The 15,647-nt window shown below is 42.7% G+C and overlaps 1 protein-coding gene across 5 annotated transcripts in view; it reads left to right on the plus strand.

Moving 5' to 3' along the window:
• The first annotated feature begins 13,564 nt into the window (after positions 1 to 13,564).
• The window catches only part of ppip5k1b (diphosphoinositol pentakisphosphate kinase 1b), a 51,890-nt gene continuing 49,807 nt past the window's right edge, over positions 13,565 to 15,647 (plus strand). For all 5 annotated transcript variants that reach the window (XR_011602519.1, XM_070971417.1, XM_070971419.1 and 2 more), the window contains exon 1: positions 13,565 to 13,653. The gene's annotated coding sequence lies outside the window, so the exon portion shown is untranslated. The remainder of the gene's footprint in view (positions 13,654 to 15,647) is intronic.

The raw sequence follows: 15,647 nt of genomic DNA on the forward strand, positions 1-15,647 counted from the left end.
TGAAGAATATTGAATTCTGTGATAAGATTAGAGAGTTTGATTTTTGAATATGCTGTATAAACTTAAATAAATTGCAAGTTCCAGTGAATGAAAGCATCCCGACTATAACACTGGTCTGGTTAGGATGTATGATGAATGAAATAACTGGAAACTACAGCCTTACTCACAGTTTTAATATCTACAGTCATGGAAAAAATTATTAGACCATCCTTGTTTTCTTCAATTTCTTGTTCATTTTAATGCCTGATACCACTAAAGGTATATTACCTGAAGAATACAATGAACACGACAAAAAATGCAGCTGATTCCATAATACCTTATGTCCTATTTGACATGCTTAAGCTTAATTGTATTCCCAGGGTATATGAGAGGCCATTTCATGTCATAATGTAACCCATGTTAAAATATGACATAAATAAGAATAAATAGTCGAAATAAAAGCTGCATAAATAAGTTTGAAAGTTAAAAGTGATTCATTTAATGTCAATTAATCATCAGAGTTAATTAAAAATGTTAATTCAGCAATCATTTAGTGTTTAAGATTAAAAGTCTGTTGACAGAAAATAACGTCGCTGCCCCTTTAAGGGACCAGCGACACAGACGCAGCACCTCAGTGACGCTGCAGCAGAGACCTGAGGGAGAGAGCAGAGGAGGAATCAGAGAAAACGAGCGGTGATTAATTAACAGAAAAAGCAGTGGAAAAAGTTGATAAAACAGTCGGAAAACATAACTTACCTGGTCGGGAACTGACGGGGATTTTATGAGAACTAAGCCACATCGGTTTTGGTCAGGTGTTTTTGCTCGGTTGGAAGCTCGGTTGGGGCGAGGATTGGTCTGCCATGTGCGGGCGTGCACATCCACAGACGGGATTCAAGATGGCGAGCCAGACCCAGACCTTCAACTCATCTTCTCCATCCATCATTGAGGAAATCCTCTGCGTGTGGTAACTCCCTGCCAGAGTGGTAGGAGTATCAGGAACTAGTTTGAATTGAACTGAACAGAACTGAGAACTGATTGAATTATTATTCTTTTGGACTGAATCGAACTGAAACTTTTCATTGAACTGAACACTTGAGCTCACATTTGGACTTGAACTTAAATTTAAAGTGTCATACTTTTATTTTCATATGTTTATATTTTTGAATGTGATTTGAATAACTGTGGCCCATTTTGATTTACTTGGGTTTTGAAGGTATTTTCTTACCTGTAAAAGAAAGAAAAAGAGGTAACTCAGGAAGAAAAATAGGAATCCTAAGATAGGTACAACCTAGGAAAAAGAGACTGGTCTAATTAAATTAGATTAGCTTTACTGAAATAAACTAGGTGAACTAAAGAACAAAAAGAAAGAGTGAAATACTTTTTTTTTTTTCATTTATACTTACCTCGTTATTGGGAACCTGCAGGGTATTTTTGGTTTTATGTACTGTGTTTTATATGTGTGTTTTACATTCAGTAAATTGCCGGCCTTTTCTACTTAAAGCAACGGTCTCTGGTGCAATTATTCTTGCTCCCCACTCCTTAGAGCCTAGAACTGGTCCAGTGGTGCAGTTAGTGGTGTGATACCGGTGCTACAAACTTAGTGAGCCAGCCAGGAGTGGCTTAAAGCATTTAAAACTAGAAACCAGAGACCGTATAATATTGCTATCAGTTTTCCAATATGGATATCATTCAAACGAGTAGCGTAAAAATCCCTAACTCAGTCATAGTTAGCGGTGTAACCGATACAGAAACTGATGAAGAACTACATGACTTCCTGAAACAATATGGTTCCATTCAAAGGGTAATTCCAGTAGATTTCACTGAACAAGAGTCAGGCAAACAGGTTATTGTAGAGTATGTGTATGGTACAGCTATACAGTCTCTCTTACCTTCATTGCCACACAGACTTAACAGTAGGACTAAGACTGATGTCACCTACCACATCAGAGCTTTAGCCAGTGTTTACACACCTGTAGCCAGTAAAACAGCCACACAGACTTACCTTACAGAGTTAAAGGACATTGCAAAACAGACTGGCAAAGACTTTGCAGCTGTCCTCAGAGAAGAGCTCTCCCTCATCAGTGAGACTGTCGATCTAGATCACTCAGAAACCCAAGATGAAGATACAGAGCAGAACTCACCTGATACCCCAGAGCAACATGACCCTGATAATGTTGCACAGGTAAGCCCCCTGCCCAGCATAGCCCCGGAGCAGCATGTTCAACATCATTGGTCTCCACCATCGACACCATCTAAAGAAAAGACACAGCCTGCTCTGAAACTTTCTGTTGTCAATCCACCTGACATACAAAAAGTAATCGTTGAGCACATAGTGAGAAATGAAGACTCTGCTCTGCAGGTGCACACTTCCTTGAGACTCAGACCCTTCTCTGGGCGTATCCCACGTCCCAACAATGAAGTGGATTATGAGGCATGGCGCTCCAATGTCGAACTTCTTCTTAAAGACACAACACAGTCTGATCTTTACAAGTCACGAAAGCTCCTTGAAAGTCTCTTATCACATGCTATTGATATTGTGAAGCACCTGACACCTGAATCTCCTCTTAGAGATCTTGGACTCCGCTTTCGGCACCGTCGAGGATGGAGATGACCTCTTCGCAAAGTATCTCAACACAATGCAAGATAATGGTGAGAAACCCTCAGCTTATCTACAACGGCTGCAGGTGATGCTGAGCACCACCCTCAGGAGGGGGGGTGTAACTGCAAGCGACCTTGACCGGCATCTTGTCAGGCAGTTCGTCAGAGGCTGCTGGGATAACATCTTGATAGCTGAACTTCAGCTAGAACAAAAGAAACAGAACCCACCTACCTTTGCCGAACTTCTCCTGTTACTCCGCACAGCAGAAGATAAGCGTTCTTCCAAAGCATCACGCATGAAACAGCACTTCAGTGTTTCAAAACCAAGAGTGTCTTCTCATTATCAAGGTGTTAATGTGCAGAGTGAAGAAGACTGCAATTCATCTCAGCCAGCTCTTGATCACAGGTCTGAAATCCAAGACTTAAAGAAACAAATAGCTGATTTACAGTCCCAGCTCACACATATCACACAGAAAGACAGTAGAAAAGCTAAACCAGCTGCCAGACCACTAGCTCCCCAAACAGCTAGCACACACTCCCCAGCTATCACTCACACATCTCAAGGGCTGCAGCCCCACAGCCAAGATGTAAACAATAGCACAAGCAATAGACCAAGGCCCTGGTATTGCTTTAGATGTGGAGAGGACGGACACATCAAGCCTCAGTGTGAAAGTGAGCCGAACCCATCTCTTGTAGCTGAGAAGAGGAAGCAGCTGAAAGAAAAGCAGTTAGCATGGGACAGTCGACATGGCGCTCCAAAGCCTGATCCTTTAAACTAGACTCAGTTCCGGTTGTGGGACAAACGGGGACTGGAGCACAGACAAAGTGTCCCAAAAAGAAGCTGCACAGAGCCCATGTGTACTCTCATACGCAAAGACAGTCAGTGACCCTGCCAAAAGGTCTGATTGGAGCCAAGTGCACCGCACAAGTGACCATCGCTGACAAAGACTGCAGTTGCTTGTTAGATTCAGGCTCTCAAGTAACAACAATCCCCAACTCCTTCTTTCTGGAGAACCTGTCTCACTTACCTCTCAATTCTTTGAACGACCTGCTTGAAGTGGAAGGAGCCAACGGTCAAAGCGTCCCTTACCTTGGCTATGTTGAGGCCACCATCAGATTCCCTGAGAGCTTGCTTGGAGCCGACATCGAGGTACCTACGCTGGTCTTGGTTGCACCTGACATGCGCTCCACCTTTTCATCAGTGCTTATAGGCACAAATACTTTGGATGTTCTCTATGAAAAGTACGCAGACATCGCACCCCAGAACTATGAGTCTCTTCCTTATGGCTGCAAAGTCGTCTTAAAGACCCTTGAGATCCGGAAAAGACAGTCCGTTGATTCCAGCCTGGGAGAGGTGAGGCTTCATAGTAGAGACTTCGAGACCATTTCAGCTGGACAGACCAAAGTCCTCGAAGGATCAGTGAGCTGCAGGACGCCTGATGTTGGAAAGTGGGTGATGGTAGAGTCACCGAAGTCATCGTCCCTGCCAGGTGGCATCCTGGTAACAGATAGCCTGGTAAGTCTACCACCAAAGCTGCCACACTGCATACCAGTCATGCTCAAGAACGAGTCACACCATGACATCACCCTGTCTCCAAAGGCCGTCATAGCAGAGATACACGCTGTCACGAGTGTTCAATCTGTCAAGACCCCTGACTCAGACTCCCCCACAAAACCTGACCAAAAACCAGATCTCAACTTTGACTTCACTGACTCTCCTGTATCCAATGAATGGAAAGAGAGGATAACAGAGAAATTGAGTTCCATGCCGGAGGTGTTTGCACTGCACGAGCTAGATTTTGGCCGCACTGACAAAATCAAACATCACATAACCCTCAGTGATGAGACGCCATTCAAACATAGGCCGAGACCTATACACCCCCAGGACATAGAGGCTGTGCGTACCCACCTCCAGCAACTCCTCAATGCAGAGGTCATCCGTGAATCGGAGTCACCTTTCTCCTCGCCGATTGTGGTCGTCAGGAAAAGTAATGGCGATGTCAGACTCTGTATAGATTACAGAAAATTGAACACACAAACAGTAAAGGATTCATATGCCTTACCTAATCTGGAAGAGTCCTTCTCAGCGTTGACCGGGTCCAGGTGGTTCTCGGTGCTCGATCTCAAATCAGGCTTCTATCAAATAGAGATGGAGGAAGCAGACAAACACAAAACTGCGTTCGTCTGCCCACTAGGATTCTTCGAGTTCAACAGGATGCCTCAGGGGATAACGAACACCCCTAGCACGTTCCAGAGGCTTATGGAGCATTGTATGGGAGAGTTGAACTTGAAGCAAGCCCTAGTTTTTCTGGATGACCTCATCATCTTCTCCTCGACACTGGAGGAGCACGAGGAAAGGTTGATGCGCGTGCTCAACCAGTTGAAAGAGTTTGGCTTGAAACTGTCGCCAGGGAAATGCAAGTTCTTCCAAACCTCTGTAAAGTACCTCGGCCACATCGTGTCTGAAAAAGGCATCGAAACCGATCCTGACAAAGTAGCAGCATTAAAAACCTGGCCAAAACCCAACAACTTGAAGGAGCTAAGAACCTTCCTGGGTTTCTGCGGTTATTACCGCCGGTTCGTAAAAGACTACTCAAAGATCGTGAAGCCACTCAACGAGCTCACCGCTGGCTACCCGCCACTGAGGAAGCGCGCTAAAACCACCATGAACCCTGAGAAGTACTTCAACCCAAAGGACTCTTTTGGTGACAGATGGACGCCTGCTTGCCAGGCAGCGTTCGACACCATAATCGAAAAGCTGACGACCGCACCCATCCTCGGGTTTGCTGACCCTAAGCTCTCCTACATTCTACATACAGATGCGAGCATGTCGGGCCTCAGTGCTGCCCTCTACCAGGAGCAACAGGGACAGAAGCGCGTCGTTGCTTATGCGAGTCGAGGTCTGTTGAAGTGTGAGTCCAGGTATCCTGCGCACAAATTAGAATTTCTTGCCCTTAAGTGGGCAGTAACGGAGAAATTCCAGGATTACCTGTACGGGAACACATTCCTTGCTGTCACAGATAGTAATCCATTAACATACATTCTTACCTCTGCTAAGCTCGACGCCACGAGCTACAGATGGTTGGCCACTCTATCGACGTTCGATTTCCAGCTACAGTACAGAGCCGGTAAGCAGAATCAAGACGCGGACGGGCTGTCCAGACGTCCTCACAGCAGAGTACCTGATGACACAACATCACAAAAAGAGTTGGAGAGGATACAACAATTCACAAAAAGACACTTGTCAGAGGCTGATTATGCACACCTGAATGAAAACACCATCAAAGCCATCTGTGAGAAGCACTTGGTCCACCAAGTGACCGACAATCACCCTGTGGAAACATCACCCAGCACCACCTTGGTTGTGTCACTTGCCCATCATCCAATGGCTCTCCCACAAAGCTTTGAAGAGGAGGATCAGCTTGGTGGCTTACCTGTCGTCTCCTCGTTAACACCAGCTGAAATAAGAGACAAGCAAAATGCTGATCCCTGCATCTGTGAAGTCCTCAGGCAAGTGGAGTTGGGAGAGAAACCCCCGCCATCCTTGAGGAAGGAACTTCCTGAGCTTGGTCTCTTATTGAGAGAGTGGAACACATTGGAGCTCTTAAATGGTCTCTTGTATCGCAGGCGGCAAGAGGGCGCTCAGACTCACTACCAGCTTGTGCTCCCTGAGGCCCTGAGATCCTTAGTCCTCAAGAGCCTCCATGACGACATGGGCCACATGGGCACAGAGCGCACCCTAGATCTCGTCCGGAAGCGGTTCTATTGGCCCAAAATGTCAGCCGAGGTGGAAACTAAGGTCAAAACCTGCAACCGCTGCATTCGACGGAAGATCATGCCCGAGAAAGCCGCACCACTCGTCAGCATCATGGCCACAAGAACACTCGAACTCGTGTGCATGGATTTTCTCAGTGTGGAGCCGGACTCCAGTAACACAAAAGATATTCTGATCATTACCGACCATTTTACGAAATATGCAGTAGCAGTCCCCACCCCGAATCAGAAAGCCAGGACAGTGGCCAAGACCTTGTGGGACCACTTTTTCGTCCATTATGGCATTCCTGAAAAACTCCACAGTGACCAAGGTCCCGACTTTGAGTCTCAAACAATAAAAGAACTGTGTGAGCTCATTGGTACTCAAAAGGTAAGAACCACACCATCCGAGAGGGAACCCTGTAGAACGCTTCAACAGGACCCTGCTCAACATGTTGGGAACCCTCAAGAACCAGAAAAAGAGTCATTGGCGGGAGTTCGTCAAGCCATTAGTACACGCTTATAATTGTACTAAGAACGAGACAACGAGTTAATGTTCGGGCGTCAGCCAAGATTGCCAGTTGACCTAGCCTTTGGCCTACCAGTCAATCATCAGCCAGGCTCTCACTCGTAATATGTCCGCAACCTGAAATCCCAACTCGAAGACAGTTACAGAGTAGCAACTGAGAATGCTAAAAAGACAGCCAGTCACAACAAAGCGAGGTTTGACAAGCACGTTGTTGACTCCACCTTGGAAGAAGGCGACAGAGTCTTGGTCCGAAACGTCCGTCTCAGAGGCAAGCACAAGTTAGCCGACAGGTGGGAGTCCGACGTGTATGTTGTCCTGAGACAGGCTGGAGACGTCCCAGTGTATGTTGTGGAACCTGAGACCAGAGATGGTCCACAAAGAACTCTTCATCGTGACCTCCTACTGCCATGCGGTTTCCTTCCTGTGATCCCAATCGAAAGTGAAACTAACCCGCCAAAGGCAGTGAGGCAACCAAGAACTCGGCAACATTTTAAAAATGACACATCAGATGGAGCTGAAGGGGATGAATCCCAATCTGACTCGGAGGAATATCACTATCACAGAAACCTAAGAGTGGGAACACTAAGTTTCGATCTGACCCCTGAACCCATGGAACACTTACCTGAAAGGGATGAACCGGAACCTTCCAAAGAGTTCACTGCTGTTAAGCAAGATCCTTCAGACGTAGCCAAAGCTTTCCCTGAGGATTCTCCAGTAGAGACTTATGACCTGAACTTACCTGATCCTGAAAAGAAAGACTTACCTGATCCTGCAGAGAAAGACTTACCTGACACTGGAGACAAAGACTTACCTGATCCTGAAGAGAGTAACTCAACTGCTGGACAGGAAACTGGAAACCTACCTGAGGAAGACCTGGAAAATGTCCATCCTTCTACTCAACCTATTCAGGAGAGCAAAGAAAACACAAGTGATCTGGACCAAACTGACAACCAGGACACAAGCGACTGTTCGGGAAGACCTGTCAGAGACAGAAAAGCGACTAAAAGACTGACTTATCCTGAGCTAGGAAACCCGTTGGTTACAATAGTTCAGTCTTTATTTCAAACCTTGAGTGATGTGTTTACAGACTTCCTTGAAGAACCTAGCTTTCCAAAACCCCTTAGAGTTATGACAGTATAAATTCAAAATGCACAGGGACGTGCATTAGGTAAAGAGGAGAGGATGTAACCCATGTTAAAATATGACATAAATAAGAATAAATAGTTGAATAAAAGCTGCATAAATAAGTTTGAAAGTTAAAAATGATTCATTTAATGTCAATTAATCATCAGAGTTAATTAAAAATGTTAATTCAGCAATCATTTAGTGTTTAAGATTAAAAGTCTGTTGACAGAAAATAACGTTGCTGCCCCTTTAAAGGACCAGCGACACAGACGCAGCACCTCAGTGACGCTGCAGCAGAGACCTGAGGGAGAGAGCAGAGGATGAATCAGAGAAAACGAGCGGTGATTAATTAACAGAAAAAGCAGTGGAAAAAGTCGATAAAACAGTCGGAAAACATAACTTACCTGGTCGGGAACTGACGGGGATTTTATGAGAACTAAGCCACATCGGTTTTGGTCAGGTGTTTTTGCTCGGTTGGAAGCTCGGTTTGGGCGAGGATTGGTCTGCCATGTGCGGGCGTGCACATCCACAGACAGGATTCAAGATGGCGAGCCAGACCCAGACCTTCAACTCATCTTCTCCATCGCATCATTGAGGAAATCCTCTGCGTGTGGTAACTCCCTGCCAGAGTGGTAGGAGTATCAGGAACTAGTTTGAATTGAACTGAACAGAACTGAGAACTGATTGAATTATTATTCTTTTGGACTGAATCGAACTGAAACTTTTCATTGAACTGAACACTTGAGCTCACATTTGGACTTGAACTTAAATTTAAAGTGTCATACTTTTATTTTCATATGTTTATATTTTTGAATGTGATTTGAATAACTGTGGCCCATTTTGATTTACTTGGGTTTTGAAGGTATTTTCTTACCTGTAAAAGAAAGAAAAAGAGGTAACTCAGGAAGAAAAATAGGAATCCTAAGATAGGTACAACCTAGGAAAAAGAGACTGGTCTAATTAAATTAGATTAGCTTTACTGAAATAAACTAGGTGAACTAAAGAACAAAAAGAAAGAGTGAAATACTTTTTTTTTTCATTTATACTTACCTCGTTATTGGGAACCTGCAGGGTATTTTTGGTTTTATGTACTGTGTTTTATATGTGTGTTTTACATTCAGTAAATTGCTGGCCTTTTCTACTTAAAGCAACGGTCTCTGGTGCAATTATTCTTGCTCCCCACTCCTTAGAGCCTAGAACTGGTCCAGTGGCGCAGTTAGTCGTGTGATACTGGTGCTACAATAAGCAACACTGCACAAGGCCTAGAGTGGATTCCTGCTTACATTCAAGCCGTAGCACAACTCAGAAGTTGTCAGCTCTCACATAATGACTAAAACAAAAGAATTATGTGAAGCCACAAAGGCAGCCATCTTGGCACTGCTGGAAATTGGCCTGAGTGAGAAACAGGTAGCCAAAAAACTGAAGATCTTCAAGACAGCCGTTCATTACACCAAGAAAAAGCAAGCCGAACATGGTACTACCAAATTGCTAGCTGGTCGAGGCAGGAAAAGTCTTTCTACCCCATGAAAGGACCGTGCACTCATCCGTTCCTGTGTCAGAAATCGTTGTCAAACCTCCAGGGACCTTAAAAATGAGTGGACAATGTCGACAAATGTGACTTGTTCAGCAAGGACAACCGACTTCTTGAAGCTGGTCTGAAGTCACACAGGGCACAGAAGAAGCCCTTCATCAACGAAAGGCAGAGGAAGGCCCGGTTACTCTTTGCTAGGAATCACAATGATTGGTCTGATGATTGGGCTAAGGTTCTCTTCAGTGATGAATCCAGTTTGAGTTGATGCCCACTCCAGTCAACTTACTGGTTAGGAGGAAGCCTGGAGAAGCCTACAAATCAGACTGTCTTGCCCCTACAGTAAAACATGGGGTTGGATCGGTGATGATCTGGGGTTGTTTCAGTATGGGTGGAACAGGACAAATGCAATTGTGTGAAGGGTGAATGAACCAGGTCACGGACAGGGCTACTCTTGAAAACAGTCTTCTTCCATCAGCTGATAAACTCTCTCCTGTCTTGAATGACTGGATTTTCCAACAAGACAATGCCCCTTGCCACGTTGCAAAGTCAGTTAAAGCATGGATGGAGAACCAGAACATTTGAACCATGCCAATCACCAGATCTAAATCCAATTGAAAACCTGTGGAACATCATCAAACTCAAAATGGCGAACCACAAGCCCAAAAACAGAGCAAATTTGTTTGAATTTTTGCAACAGGAATGGGCTGCTGTGACAGCAGAACAATGTCAGAAGCTGGTGGAGAGCATGCCAAGATGCATGGCTGCAGTCATCAAAAACAATGGTTATGCAATCAAGTACTAACTCCTGTGTGTATCATGTGACTAACAGACAGAAAAGAAGCTAATGATGTAAGAACTTCAGTGATATTGGCTATTATCAAGAGAACCATGGAAAATGGCGAGATATCATCTCTTAAATTAAACTCTTATAAACAGTTTTGTCGTTATCATTATATTTGTCCAAACAAATGTACCTTTAGTTGTACCAGGCATCAAAATTAACAAGAAAATGAAGAAAACAAGGGTGGTCCAATAATTTTTTTCCATGACTGTATATTTATTCATAACAACAAATGGTAACTGTACAGTCAGCAGTCTATATGATAAGTGTGTGCAAGGTACAAAAATTCTCTTTTTTGTGAATTTTTTATTCAGAAAACATAATTGGTGTTCGCTTCCGAGCCAATGTGACAAATGGGACTGCAGCTATTTTAACCTTCACTCATTCATGAAATGTAATCCACAGCCACCGTGGCCTAAAGTGAGAAATGTAAGTTCAGTTTTGTACAAAGTTCAATCACAGTTTCAGTAAACTTGGCAGAGCTTATTAGTCATAATGACAGCAAATATATCTTCCTTTTTCAGGAAATATATGGGAAAAAGCGAGCGAGCCACACAGAGACACTCTCATTATCCATCATTAGTGACTGTGCATGCTCTTCATCCATGAAACTACATGAAGGAAAGTTTCCTGATTTTTTTAACCTTATGATTGGGGACGGAGCTTAGGTGATCACATTGCTAATTTGACTGCTGACGATCTTATTTGTCACATGTTACAGCAAATGTTAAAGAGACATTTTCACCTCTTTTTCCTCTCCCTGTCTGTCTCAGCTCGTGAGTTGAACCTGACTTAAAATGGACAAAGACGTGTAGGTCAGCAGCCTTTCAAAGATGGCCATCAGTGATAGTGTGTCCATTGAATCCGTAAAGACAGGGCGCTTCAGAGAGCATTTAGACATTTCTTTTAAATGCATTACATAATTTCAGGTGTTTAAAAAAAGACATTTTTGGATGCAGGATAGGTGGTGAGAGAGAGAAGATGAGGAGAAGGAGGGAGAGGCGGTTACTGGTTTTTTGTGAACACTGCTTCCTTATGCCGAAGCACAGACTGACTTCTCATGTGCTGCTGCATGGTGGGGCCGAGAGCTGCTGCACATTTTCTTGACCGCTTGCCAGACTCACATCAGCCACACCGGGCTGTCTGTCAGTGACCAGTGCCGGTGTTGATGCTGGGAAAGGCTCAATGGGAAGTAAAGGCAACTGTGGGATTATAGAAATCTATGTAAGGCTTGTTTCATGCCCCAGCTGACTGTGTGTGGTTCCTGTGTGAGGCATCAGGGCCTGATGAATAACTTTATAATTTGATGAAATAAAAAGTCTGTATGTGTTACAGTATGTCCTTTAAATGACAAAACTCTGATGCACATTTGATGATATATGTGTATTTGCATGTTACTATATATGAGGTATTTAACAGATACTTGTTTACTGTTTAGGCCTCCAATAGATCCTAATTAAAGCTACTACAATCAATGTTTCATATCAACAATAGATCACATGACTATTAGCATCAACAGCTAATTATCATCCAACTCTTCAGACCTCTCCTCAGATCTGTGGTATCTCTTAGTTAATTATTTTGCTTTTCCTGCTGTAGCTTTACTGTTCACTCTCACCACTCGCATCAGTGCCGAGTGTTGAGCAAAAAAACCTCTAAAAACCAAATGTATGTTACCTGCCCAGCACAAAATGGCAGACAGACAAAATCAACAAATAGCTGGTGAACACAGTGGAGCATTCAACAGCTAAACAACCACATATTTCCTCCATGAGTTGGTGGAGACCAAAAACAGAGCAAAAAAAGAGAGTAAATATTGGACTTGCATTCATCAGGTGGCCTGAAACATGACTCCAAATGAATGCTAACGTTGCTCTGTCTCTGCTGAATTCAGGAAATAGGGATGCGTCAGTGAAAAAGGTGACGATAATGTGTCAGTGTTGCAAAGAAAACCAGAGAAAATGAATAAAAGGATCTAAGTAGAAGTGTGCTAACAGTGGACAAAGAATAAGAGCTATGAGATCTCAGAGCTGTTGACATAATGGTGATATCCTGTTTTCACAAGGTTATTTAAACAGAATGTATCGGCTCATTCAAAAATCCTATTATGCCTTACATAATCAACCAGGACTGTGTGACTTTGAGAGAATAGAGAATACTCATCTTTCTGCTCTTGTGGATATTCGTCTTTGGCTTTAAAGCAAAGCATGTGATGTGATAAAAATGAAACTGATTGCATTCTGGTTTTATTTATCTTTTAGAAAGCCTCCCAGCTCTTTTTGGAATCAGGGTCTTTCACCCAAGGGAAAGACTAAAACATAACAAAATCAGTCAACATATGGAACAATTCCTCAGACGCTGAGAAATGTAAATGGCCCATACACAGTCTGTGTTCTGTAACCTCTGTCTGCTTAATATGAGGGGGAGGAACATCAGAGGAGGCAATTAAACCTCAACTGAGCTGTGACACAAGTTTATAATTTTTATTTTACAGACTAAAGCTATGGAGAAATCAATTTCACTCAAAAAGAGAGAGTTATAGTGTTAGGATTGATTAAACACATATAAACAGAAAGGAATAATAAAATAATTCCATATAAATATTATTTGATAGTATACTATAATATTTGAGTATTTCCATTTTTGGCAACTTTACCCCACAGCCACAGTGTATTTATCTGATTCCATTATTGCCAGTTACTTTGCAGTTCAGATTAAGTTAATTCTGAAAAATAACCAGTAACTGATTTTGTTAATCAAAGTAATGGAGTAAAATCTCAAATATTGGCTACCAAAACATAGTGGAGTTAAGTTATAAAGTAGCAGAAATTGGAAATATTTAAGTAAAGTACCTCAAACTGTATTAATGTACAGTAAGTGTACTCAATTACATTTATCATCTGTTTCACAGTTGTTATCAAGCATCTGCGACACAAAATCCTCCTCCTATCGTGTTCCACGGAGCGTGCAGTTCTGCAATGCACCACTTTGAACGGTAGATGGCGGTAATGGCGCGGCTTTAAAAAAAAACTAAACTTCATGTTTAAAAAAAAGTGAAGAAAAAGAAAAGGAGGAAGCTCGCAGCCGCAGGCGGCAGCAGCAGATATGGCTAATCACCAGCAATGACCGGACGTGAACTTTAGTGTGTACTTCACAACTTTACTCAGAGGTTAAAGAAAAACAAACAAACAAAACCCACAAACACACAAAAGGAGCGAAACTTAACAGCAGCAGCTTCCTTTCGGTTTAGCTGAGTTACGGGAGAGAAGGAAATGAACCGCTGACTGACTTCCACCGGTAAGTCCTGCCGTTGTTAACGTTCTGCTTTCTCTTCACGGCGGTGCTTTCAGTCCTGTGTTAGGGGAAGGCTGGATTTTACCGTTGTGTAGCTGTAAATGGACAAAACCAGGCAAGCTTTTACCGTCTTGTGACTTAACTGTATCTGTCAGGAGTGCTGTGCAGCGAGCAGGCCGACGCACTGATTTATTTTTGTGTGTTTTGTGCGCTTTATTCCTCCCATAAGAGCTTCTTCTTACTACGAAACCTCCATCTGGCTCATTCATTGTGTTTGATAGTGATTTGAGGCGCAGGAAGGAGGCTGCTGGACGCCTGTAACGTGGTCCTCATGTAGCGTGTTAACCACCAAGAGAACAGTGAACATCTTATCAGTTTGATGTAAGAAAGACCTGAACTATCAGAGGTGATTTGGTACTTGATGAACGTGACTTCCAGACATTTGTGTGTGTGTGTGTGTGTGTGTGTGTGTGTGTGTGTGTGTGTGTGTGTGTGTGTGTGTGTGTGTGTGTGTGTGTGTGGGGCCACTGAGGGTGGGAATATGTATGTCTGTCCTTCATAAGCTGTCATCCTCTCTGAAATACTGAAATTGTAATTTGGAGGGCTGGAGCGAACGTTATTGGTTTGTATGGAAACTGTCAGAGGAGAGTGAAACATGCTGAACATAATATCCCAAATCCCAAGCTGACGTCTTCAGATTGCTTGTTTTGTTTGACCAAAAGTTAACAAACCTCAGATATTCTTATATATGACAGCTAAAAGCAAGAAATCCTCAGAACTGAGAAGCATTAAAAACAAAATGTTTGACTTTTTTTGCCATAAAAATAACTTTTGTCACTAATCGATAATGAGAATAGTTGCTAATCGACTAATCGTTTCCATCTAATGTGTAAAGTCATTTCAGTTCATCTATCCAGGGCTGATCTGACAAAAGACACTGTGAGGAACTAGGGACAACAGAGGAAGAAAGACTTTAAGTTATAGTAACTAATATTTTAAGACAAAAGAAATCATGAAAAACAGAAATGCAGCATCAGCAAAAACATGATTTAATACTATCTAAATGCTAAATGCAGCTCCATGTGAACCCTGCTGACGTGAATTAAAAGAGGAATACTAAATATTATGTCTGTATTTCCACCATGTGAATACGTTTAAAAACAAAAACTGATAAAGAAATGCCTAAATAACAGGAAATGGAAGAAAAGGTGGTCACTAGTCAATGTGAATATGTGTATTTTCAGACTACACATCACATGCTGTGACCTGTTCGTGTCTAATTTCCTAAATCAAACAAAACAAGCAGGTTGTTGAGAACGAATGCACCTAATGTAAGTCACTTTGGACAAAGGTATGAGCTAAATGAATGTGATGTAATATGATCATACAGAGCCACTGGGCCCTGCTGATATATTGGGAGATTACCTTTACTGCTATGATCTCTACTTTTCCTCCTAATTCATAATTTGTGCTTAGCATGCTATGATGTTAAACATTTTAACTGTGGATTTTTCACCTTTGTGCCATATTTTAATAAATGCCATCCGCCGTGTATGATAACCAATCCAGTTTATCTTGTTTATCCTCTGTTCTGTCGATGCTGCATCTCTGTATTGTCTGCTCCTGCAGCCCCGATTCTCATTAAAATTTCATTTATTGTAACCCTGAAAACTGTATAAAAGCTATTCATCAGTAGCTTCGAAGCAGGAGAATAAAGTCATTTATCTTTCCACGCTCCATAAATCATATTGTAAACCCTACAGAGGTTTCATCTCCTAAAAATGTTACAAATAAAGGGCTGTTTTACACCAGCAAGCCGATTATGGCCTCTGTTTTCAGTAATGACAGCAGCTTGTATTCGCATACAAAGCTAATTTCTCGAGTTCTCGGTGCATAATGGATTTACAGGCTTGTAGTGCAGATTTTACACTAACTGCTGTTCTACTGGTAATTGTATCCTGATAACATCACCAGAATGTCATCTGACTCTCAGTGGT

The sequence above is a fragment of the Chaetodon trifascialis genome, chromosome 10 (assembly GCF_039877785.1).
Source record: "Chaetodon trifascialis isolate fChaTrf1 chromosome 10, fChaTrf1.hap1, whole genome shotgun sequence".
NCBI classification, from domain to species: Eukaryota; Metazoa; Chordata; class Actinopteri; order Chaetodontiformes; family Chaetodontidae; genus Chaetodon; species Chaetodon trifascialis.